Raw genomic sequence first — 10,214 nt, forward strand, 5'->3', positions numbered from 1 at the left:
GTTCACTAAGCCCATTGTCATCATTGTATCTGCTGTGCCACAATGGGAACTCCAGAACATTTTTATAAAGATAAAACTCGGGGAGTTCCCGTCATGGCTCAGTGGTTAACGAATCTGACTAGGAACCATGAGGTTAAATTTTTTTTTTTTTTTTGTCTTTTTAGGGCTGCATCCACAGCATATGGAGATTCCCAGGCTAGGGGTCCAATCGGAGCTGCAGCTGCTGGCTTACACCACAGCCACATCAATGCAGGATCCAAGCCACGTCTGCGACCTACACCACAGCTCACGGCAACACTGGATCCTTAACCCACTGAGCAAGGCCAAGGATTGAACCTGTGTCCTCACGGACACTAGTCAGATTTATTTTCCCTGAGCCCCGACCCGAACTCCTTTTTGTTTTGTTTTATTTTATTTTATTTTTTTTTGTCTTTTGTCTTTTTTGTTGTTGTTGTTGTTGTTGCTATTTCTTGGGCCGCTCCCGCGGCATATGGAGGTTCCCAGGCCAGGGGTCGAATCGGAGCTGTAGCCACCGGCCTACGCCAGAGCCACAGCAACGCGGGATCCAAGCCGAGTCTGCAACCTACACCACAGCTCATGGCAACGCCGGATCGTTAACCCACTAAGCAAGGGCAGGGACCGAACCCGCAACCTCATGGTTCCTAGTCGGATTCGTTAACCACTGCGCCACGACGGGAACTCCCTTGTTTTGTTTTAATTGCTTGTTTTGGCCATGTCCATGGCATGCAAAAGGTCCAGGGATCAGACCTAAGCCACAGTGGTGACAATGCCAAGTCCTTAACTGCTAGGCCACCAGAGAACTCCTGATAAATATTTATTTATTCATTTACTTTTTTTTTTTTTGGTAGCACCCATGGCAGGTGGAAGTTCCTGAGCCAGAGATCGAACCTGCACCACAGCTGTGGCAATGCTGGTCCTTAACACACTGCACCACAAGTGAACTTCCATAATAAATGCTTTAAATACAGATGTGGATACATATGTCCATGTACGTGAATAAGGCCATTTTGTGAAAGCATGTTTTATAGCCCTACTACTGTACCTGGTCGCATGCCTTTAAGTTGAGAAATAAAATCATTGTAAGTATGACAAATTATTATTGGAGGAGTTAAAACTCCTAGCCCTGTGATCCTCAAACTTGGTGAACTTCAGAATTATCTAGAGGGCCTTGATAAGCCATTGACTCCTGAGATTTCTCCCCAGAGTTTCTAATTCAGTTGGTCTGTGGTTGTGCCTAGAATTTGTGTTAGAATTTGTACATCTAACAAGTTCCCAAGTTAAGGTGATGTTGTTGCCCAGGGGACCATCCTTGGAGAACCATCCTTTCAACTCTGTCTTCCCTACCTTAGGGTGAGAGTACTCAATCACAAATGGGAGCTTGGGAGTTCCCGCCGTGGCACAGTGGAAACAAATCCGACTGGGAACCATGACATTGCGGGTTCGATCCCTGGCCTTGCTCAGTGGGTTATGGATGTGGCATTGCCCCAAGCTGTGGTGTAGGTTGCAGACAAGGCTCAGATCCTGCGTTGCTGGAGCTGTGGTGTAGGTTGGCAGCTGTAGCTCTGATTCGACCTCTAGCCTGGGAACCTCCATATGCCATGGGTGTAGCCCTAAAAAGAAAAAAATAATAATAAAAATGGGAGCTTGAAGAGTACAGCTATTATCTCTTTTTGGCACAACTGCAACATATAAGCTTTGTTCAGTTTGTTTCTGTTCATTTTATGAAACACACAATCTCACGTCACTGGGCCCTTCTTGAATCTAATAATGGACGGAGGAGGAGAACTGGAGCACTTCATGGGGTTAGATGAACTTGAAATTGTCATCCAGTGTAGAGATTACTTTAACTGGCAGAGTACCTGACAGGAACCCCAGTTTAGGAATTTTAGTTTTGGTATTCTCATGCCAAGTACAGTTGCATCAATAGGGCAATGAACAGTTATCAATCACTAGCTCTCAGGACCTTGTTATTTGCTAAGACTACGAAACTGAAAATGATGCCTCCGCATGACTCGGGTACGGCCCTTTGAGACAAAAGACCAAAAAAAAAAAAAAAAAGATACCTGCCCTCGAAAACCTTATAGGACTACCTTCTAAGTTATGTTTGTGCAATATGTACATTAATATTCAGTGAACGTATTGTGAAATAGAACAATACTTCTCTACATTTCTTTATGGCCATACCTGCAGCACATGAAAGTTCTTAGGTGCTGCGCCTGTGACCTAAGCCACAGCTGTGGCAAAGATGGATCCTTTAACCCACTGTGCTAGGCCTGGGAATTGAACCCTCACCTCAGCAGTGACCCAAACAACTGCAGTTGGATTTTTTTTTTTTTTTTGCTTTTTAGGGCCGAACCCACAGCACATGGAGGTTCCCAGGATAGGGGTCGAATGGGAGCTACAGCTGCTGGCCTATACCACAGCCACTGCAACACAGGATCTGAGCTGTGTCTGTGACCTACACCACAGCTTGAGGACACCGGATCTTTAACCCACTGAGCAGGGCAAGAGATCGAACCCACATCCTCATGGATCCTAGTTGGGTTCGTTAGCTGCTGAGCCACAAAGGGAACTCCTGCAGTGGATTCTTAACCTACTGTTCCACAGAGGGAGCTCCAATATTTCCCTACATTTTATACCTTAGCTGACACACTTAAAGTGAAATGTGCAAGGTTCTTGGCTGCCACTGCTGATGCAAGTCTGGGTCCCATCTTCTTTGCCATGACCCAAGGATAGAAACCTGGGAGTTTTCCACAGCATCACCACTCTGTCTCCAGATTTCCTACAGTGTTCCGAAAGAGTATTCAGGGAGTTCCCATTGTGGCTCAGCGGTAACGAGCCCAACTAGTATCCATGAGGACGAGGGTTCGATCCCTGGCCTTGCTAGAAGGTTAAGGATCCGGCATTGCCCTAAGCTGTGGTGTAGGTCACAGATGTGGCTTGGATCCCATGCTGCTGTGGCTGTGATGTAGGCTGGCAGCTACAGCTGGGATTTGACCCCTAGCCTGGAAACTTCCATATGCTGTGGTATGGCCCTAAAAAGACCAAAAAAAAAGAAAGAAAGAAAGAAAGAAAAAGAAAAAAAAAGACACTAGTATTCAGTACTCCTGCAATACTCAGAGGTTAAGTACTCAAATAACCTTTGTTAGAACAGAAGGAAATTTGGAGTTCCCGTCATGGCGCAGTGGTTAACGAATCCGACTAGGAACCATGAGGTTGCGGGTTCGGTCCCTGCCCTTGCTTAGTGGGTTAACGATCCGGCGTTGCCGTGAGCTGTGGTGTGGGTTGCAGATGCGGCTCGGATCCCGCATTGCTGTGGCTGTGGTGTAGGCCGGTGGCTACAGGTCTGATTAGACCCCTAGCCTGGGAACCTCCATATGCCAAGGGAGCGGCCCAAGAAATAGCAACAGCAACAACAACAACAACTACAACAACAAAAGACAAAAAGACAAAAAAAAAAAAAAAGAACAGAAGGAAATTTGATGGTATAAACTACTTACCAGTTCATTGTCTGTATTATAAATTCAGTTATGTGTTTCTCAGGTATTTTGGCAAGGATTTCAAACTCCAGACTTGCTCTGTGATTCTTGTTTTCCTGCCCCTTTTAGGAATGATGGGTTTTTTTGGCACTTGACCCTAAAGAGTACATTCTGGCTGGTTCCCCCATTGCTACCCTTGACCCACTGATCGAGGCCAGGGATCGAACCTGCATCCTCATGGATCCTAGTCAGGTTCGTTAACTGCTGAGCCGCTACAGGAACTCTGAATTAAGCCCTTATTGTCCCAGCTCCTAGTTACTCCTAATGAAGAAAACTGCTCAATACACAACTCCTTCATTTATTCCTTCACCTGCCCATTCGGATCCAAGAACTGAGCTAGGCACTCAGAATACAACTAAACAATACAGACAAGTCTTTGCTTTATAAGGAACTGCCATTCTGCTGAAGGAGACAACCAAACAAAATTAAATCAACTTGACTAGTGCTCCCAGCACTATTCAAGGATTTTTTTTCCCTGCATATTTTCTGTCTGAGGCCTTCCATAGGAGGCTAGATGCAATCCTATTTATTTATTTATTTGTCTTTTTGCCTTTTCTAGGGCCACTCCCACAGCATATGGAGATTCCCAGGCTAGAGGTCGAATCGGAGCTGTAGCCACTGGCCTACACCAGAGCTACAGCAATGCAGGATCCGAGCCACATCTGCAACCTACACCACAGCTCATGGCAACGCCGGGTCCTCAACCCACTGAGCAAGGCCAGGGATCGAACCCGCAACCTCATGGTTCCTAGTCAGATTCGTTCACCACGGCGCCACAGCGGGAACTCCTGGATGCTGTCCTAGTCATAAAGTTTTACCTCGGCTTTGAGTCAGAAAGCCTGAGTTCCACTGGCTCTGCCACTCCCAGTTGGGTGACAAAGTTACTGGACCTCCCTGTGTCTCAAGTTCTTCATCTGTAAAGTGTAGACAATATGATAGAGGTTTTGTGAGGATTGAAGTCTTAACACAGAATCTTCACATAATAATCAGTCTGTCACTATTCTTCTTTTCTGTATGTACTAGTCCTTACACTTTCATTTTCCAAAGCATCCTCTTCCAGGGCACCCACCCCTGTTTCCACTCCTGTGAATATGATAGAGGGAGAAACTTGATGTTGGGAAATTTCTGTTTCTTCACAATTTTCCCCCTGGACATTGGAGAAACCCTCTGTATACACTCTTAGTAGATTCCCTAGGCTCAGCTCATAGAACTCCAGCTTGTTGTTGGAACATGTATTGCTCACACGTTTGAATGCACTTAACTACTCTTTCTAGAACTCCTCCTTTGTCTGAAGGTGATTTTGAAACTTAGCACAACTTGTGGGGGTGAAGGGAATATTGTAGGACACACTTGTCATCCAGAAGCTAACAACTAAACAACCATTTGCTTGCTGGAGGCCTCCACTTATTACTGAAGGTAAGTTTAGCATGACATGTGCACCTGCAGCATATGGAGGTTCCCAGGCTAGGGGTCGAATCAGAGCTGCAGCTGCCAGCCTACACCACAGCTCACAGCAACATGGGATCCTTAACCCACTGAGCAAGGCCGGGAATTGAACCCACAACCTCATCATTCCTAGTCGGATTTGTTTCCACTGCACCACGATGGGAACTCCAACCTATTCCTCTTTGGTGTTTCTGCAGTCCTAGGACAATACGTGATGGCAACAGAAGACCTAGGTTCAAAAAACAAGCGTAGCATCACTTTTTCTTTCTCTACAGTACCTGTCACAGCACCCAGCATGTTCATTCTCTGGCCTATAGTAGGAGCTCAATCAACACTACTTGCCATCTGTGTGACAATGGGCAAGTTACTTAACTCTCCTGAGCCTCGGTAGTAAATAAATACTAATCCACTTGGAAGGACGTGCATAAGAAGAAAAAGAGCTAATATTAGTGAAACCCCACTCAGTGCCTGACACATAGCAGTTGGTGCTCTTCCCCTTTCAGTTCTTGTATATTTCCTACCCTTCTCCACTGCCGCCCCCACCATCATAAGTTATGTCAGAAAGTGTCTTTACCCTTTTTGGCTGCCTGATACCTAGCACAGGATCCTATGTATAGTGATAGGTTCAATTTACTCAGTCATTCAGTGAATCTTTACACATCTCTAATGCACAAAAGCTTAGAGTAGAGAGGGAGCAGGTGCATTCAGGAAACCCAAGTAAACGTATATGGCTGAAGCAGACTCTTCCAGGAGGAAATGATGAGAAAGAGCTAGACGGTTAGCCCAGATAAGATCTCAAAGGGCTTTGTAGGTCTTATATGAATTTTGGACTTTATCCTGTAAGGCAGAGGATTGCCACTGATCCAAAGACTAGGAGAAACTTCCTTTATTTTATTTTATTCATACATCTGTAAATTTTTTTTGGCCACCCTTGTAGCATGCAGAAGTTCCTGGACCAGGGATCGAACCTACAGTGACTTTAGCAATTGTGGTAACATTGCCAGATACTTAACATGCTGAGCCAAAAGAGAACTCCTGTTTGTTTGTTTGTTTTTTTAACCTTTTCAGGGCCGCACCTGAGGCATATGGAGGTTCCCAGGCTAGGGGTCAAATTGGAGTCGTAGCTTCTGGCCTATGCCCGAGCCACAGCAACTTGGGATGCCACAGCTCACAGCAATGCCGGATCCTTAACCCACTGAGCGAGGCCTGGGATTGAATCCACATCCTCATGGATGCTAGTTGGATTTGTTTCCACTGCGCCATGAGGGGAACTCCAGGCTTTAGTGTGCTTAAGAATCACCAAGGAAGGAGTTCCCGTCGTGGTGCACGAATCCGACTAGGAACCATGAGGTTGTGGGTTCAGTCCCTGCCCTTGCTCAGTGGGTTGACGATCTGGCGTTGTCATGAGCTGTGGTGTAGGTTGCAGACATGGCTCTGGTCCCAAGTTGCTGTGGCTCTGGCGTAGGCTGGCAGCTACAGCTCTGATTCGACCCCTAGCCTGGGAACCTCCATATTCCGCAGGAGCGGCCCAAGAAATAGCAAAAAGAGGAGTTCCCGTCGTGGCGCAGTGGTTAACGAATCCGACTAGGAACCATGAGGTTGCGGGTTCGGTCCCTGCCCTCGCTCAGTGGGTTAACGACCCGGCGTTGCCGTGAGCTGTGGTGTAGGTTGCAGACGCGGCTCGGATCCAGCGTTGCTGTGGCTCTGGCATAGGCCGGTGGCTACAGCGCCGATTCAACCCCTAGCCTGGGAACCTCCATATGCCAAGGGAGCGGCCCAAGAAATAGCAACAACAACAACAAAAAAAAAAAAAAAAAGAAAAAAAGAAAAAAAAAGAAATAGCAAAAAGACCAAAAAAAAAAAAAAAATCACCAATGAAGCTTGTTAAGAAAGAGGGATCCCAGGAGTTCCCGTCGTGGCTCAGTGGTTAACAAATCCAACTAGGAACCATGAGGTTGCAGGTTGGATCCCTGGCCTTGCTCAGTGGGTTAAGGACCCGTCGTTGGAGTTCCCGTCGTGGTGCAGTGGTTAACGAATCCAACTAGGAACCATGAGGTTTCGGGTTAACGATCTGGCGTTGCCGTGAGCTGTGGTGTAGGTCGAAGACTCGGCTTGGATCCTGCGTTGCTCTGGCTCTAGTGTAGGCGGGCGGCTATGGCTCCGATTAGACCCCTAGCCTGGGAACCTCCATATGCCGTGGGAGCGGCCCAAGAAATGGCAAAAAAACAAACAAACAAAAAAAAAGGATCCGGCATTGCCATGAGCTGTGGTGTAGGTTGCAGGTGCAGCTCGGATCCCACATTGCTGTGGCTGTGGTGTAGGCCGGTGGCTACAGCTCCAATTCGACCCCTAGCCTGGGAACCTCCATATGCCGCGGAAGCGGCTCAAGAAATGGCAAAAAGACAAAAAAAAAAAAAAAAGAGGGATCCCAGAGCAAACTGCCTGAGAATATCCATTAAAACCAGCATCTTAGAGATTCTGATTCACTTAAATATTCAGACAGGTGGGGCACACCCTAAAACAAAAAGGTCAGTTACGAGGCTGTTGCAGTAACCCTGGGGTGGAGCTGATTTGAATTTAGACTTCTACTGCCTTCCCTGATCAAGGCCCATCGTACATCTAAGGCCAGAGTTCCCGTTGTGGCTCAGTGGTTAACGAATCCAACTAGGAACCATGAGGTCGCGGGTTCGATCCCTGGCCTTGCTCAGTGGCCATGAGCTATGGTATAGGTGGACTCGTGGCTCGGATCCTGTGTTGCTGTGGTTGTGGTGTAGGCCGGGGGCTATAGCTCCGATTAGACCCCTAGCCTGGGAACCTCCCTGGGAACCTCCATATGCCATGGGTGCAGCCCAAGAAATGGCAAAAAAAAAAAAAAAAAAAGAAAACAGAGTGCAGCCCAGGGACTGAACAGAAGCTAAGGAGAAGTAGACAGATTTGATAGGCATTTATAATTTTTTTTTTGGTCTTTTTGCTATTTCTTGGGCCGATCCCGCAGCATATGGAGGTTCCCAGGCTAGGGGTCGAATCGGAGCTGTAGCCACCGGCCTACGCCAGAGCCACAGCAACGCGGGATCCAAGCCGCGTCTGCAACCTACACCACAGCTCATGGCAACGCCGGATCGTTAACCCACTGAGCAAGGGCAGGGACCGAACCCGCAACCTCATGGTTCCTAGTCGGATTCGTTAACCACTGCGCCACCACAGGAACTCCCTTGATAGGCATTTAAAAGGTAGAATAGGAGTTCCTGTCATGGCTCAGTGGTTAATGAATCTGACTAGGAACCATGAGGTTGCAGGTTGGATCCCTGGCCTTGCTCAGTGGGTTGAGGATCCCGCGTTGCTGTGGCTCTGGTGTAGGCTGGTAGCTACAGCTCTGATTCGACCCCTAGCCTGGGAACCTCCATATGCCATTGGAGCGGCCCTAGAAATGGTAAGACCAAAAAAAAAAAAAAATAAAGTAGAATAGGCAAGATTTGGAGATTGCCTTTATGAGGATCATGTAAAGGGGTCAAGGATTCCCCCTGGCTTTTTTGCTTGGGGCAATGTTGTAATGGCAGGTCATACAGTGAACGAGGAACTTGCAAGAGAAGGGCAAGTTAGGGAAGTAAATCAAGGAATTTTAGTTGATATGTGCTGAGTTTGAGGTGCCTCCTGGGACATCCAAGTGCAGCTGTTCAGAAGTCAGTTGGATTTATAGACTGGACATTCAGAGAAAGATTTGGACTAGTAATCTGGACTTGAGAACCATTAGCAAATATAAAGTAATAGAAGTGAGTGAACTCATTCCAGGAGAGGGAAGAGAATGGAAAGAGATATGGTCTAGAACAAAACCCAAGGAACATTTAAGGGAAGGGCTGAGGAAGAGAAAAAAAAAAGGCAAACTGATGAAGGACAGGACAGAGTCAGCCCAAAGTCACAAGGAGTGATGAACTGGGAAGCATCCTGGATTCAGCAAAGAAGTCTGTGGTGACCTTGCAGAAGGTTTTTGTGGAGCCAGATTGCAGTGGATTGAGGAGTGAGTGGGAGGTGAGGGAGGGGAGACAGCTGGAGTGGACATTTTTCAAGACGTTTGGCCAAGAATGGAGAGAGATATGGTGATAACTTCAGAAGGAACTAGAATTGACAGTCATTTTCTTTTCTTTTTTTTGATCCTTTTTTTTTTTTTTTTGAGGGCTGCACCCGTGGCATATGGAGGTTTCCAGGCCAGGGGTCGAATGGGAGCTACAGCCGCCAGCCTACACCACAGCCACAGCGACTCCGGATCTGAGCCCCATCTTTGACCTACACCACAGTTCGTGGCAACATCCATAGAGCAAGGCCAGGGATCAAACCTGTGTCCACAGGGATGCTAGTCGGGTTTGTTTCTGCCGAGCGAAGATGGGAATTCTCTGAGTCTTTTTCTATCCTAACGTAGGAGTGGAAGAAAATACAAGAGAAAGGAAATAATCGAACTTCTGAGAGGAGCAGGAGAGATCCAAGGCACAAATGTCAGGATTGTTCCTAGGACAGGAAGGACCTACTTCCATTTCTGAGCCAGATGGATGGAGGAAACGATGGCCTGGTTTGGAGCCTTGGTAATGGGTACCTCTCTCTCTGGATTCTGTGGCCCCTTGGAGGTTGGAAGCCAGGCTATGCGTAAGGAGTCTGTAGGAGGAACCTTTTCCCTCAGCTAGTCAAAGTATAAGGTTTCCAGCACGACGGAAGTAGTCACGGCCCTAAGGCAAGAGCCCGGTGGGAAGCGGGTTGAGGCTGAGGATTTAAGATTCGAGGGATGAGAGGCTGACTGGAAGTGGGATGTCCCTCTGACCCTGAGGAAAACTGCATCTGGGCCACCGATTGAGAGGGTTTTTTTTTTTTCCCAGAACTTCATGCTGGGCTCTGATTTAGGCTCCCCTTTCCTCGTCTAGGCAGCCTGCCTTCCCCGGCTTGTGCCTCACGTCTAGGCCTCAAGCCTCCTCGTCCCCACCGAGGACCAGCTGGAAGCCATTTTGATTAAGCTCCACCACAGAAGGAGGACAATACAGCCCCGCCCAGAGCCAGGCGCGCCCCCGCGGCGGGCCGGGTGCGCGTGTCCGCGCCTCTTCCCGCCGGCCTGGCGGGCGCCGGGCTCAGGCCAGGGCGGCGCGGGGCGGGGGGTGGGGGTGGTTATGTAAGCGTTGCGCGCTCCCGCGAGGCGGCAACCAATGAGAAGCTGCGGAGGCTCGTGCT

The sequence above is a fragment of the Phacochoerus africanus genome, chromosome 14 (assembly GCF_016906955.1).
Source record: "Phacochoerus africanus isolate WHEZ1 chromosome 14, ROS_Pafr_v1, whole genome shotgun sequence".
Lineage (NCBI taxonomy): Eukaryota > Metazoa > Chordata > Mammalia > Artiodactyla > Suidae > Phacochoerus > Phacochoerus africanus.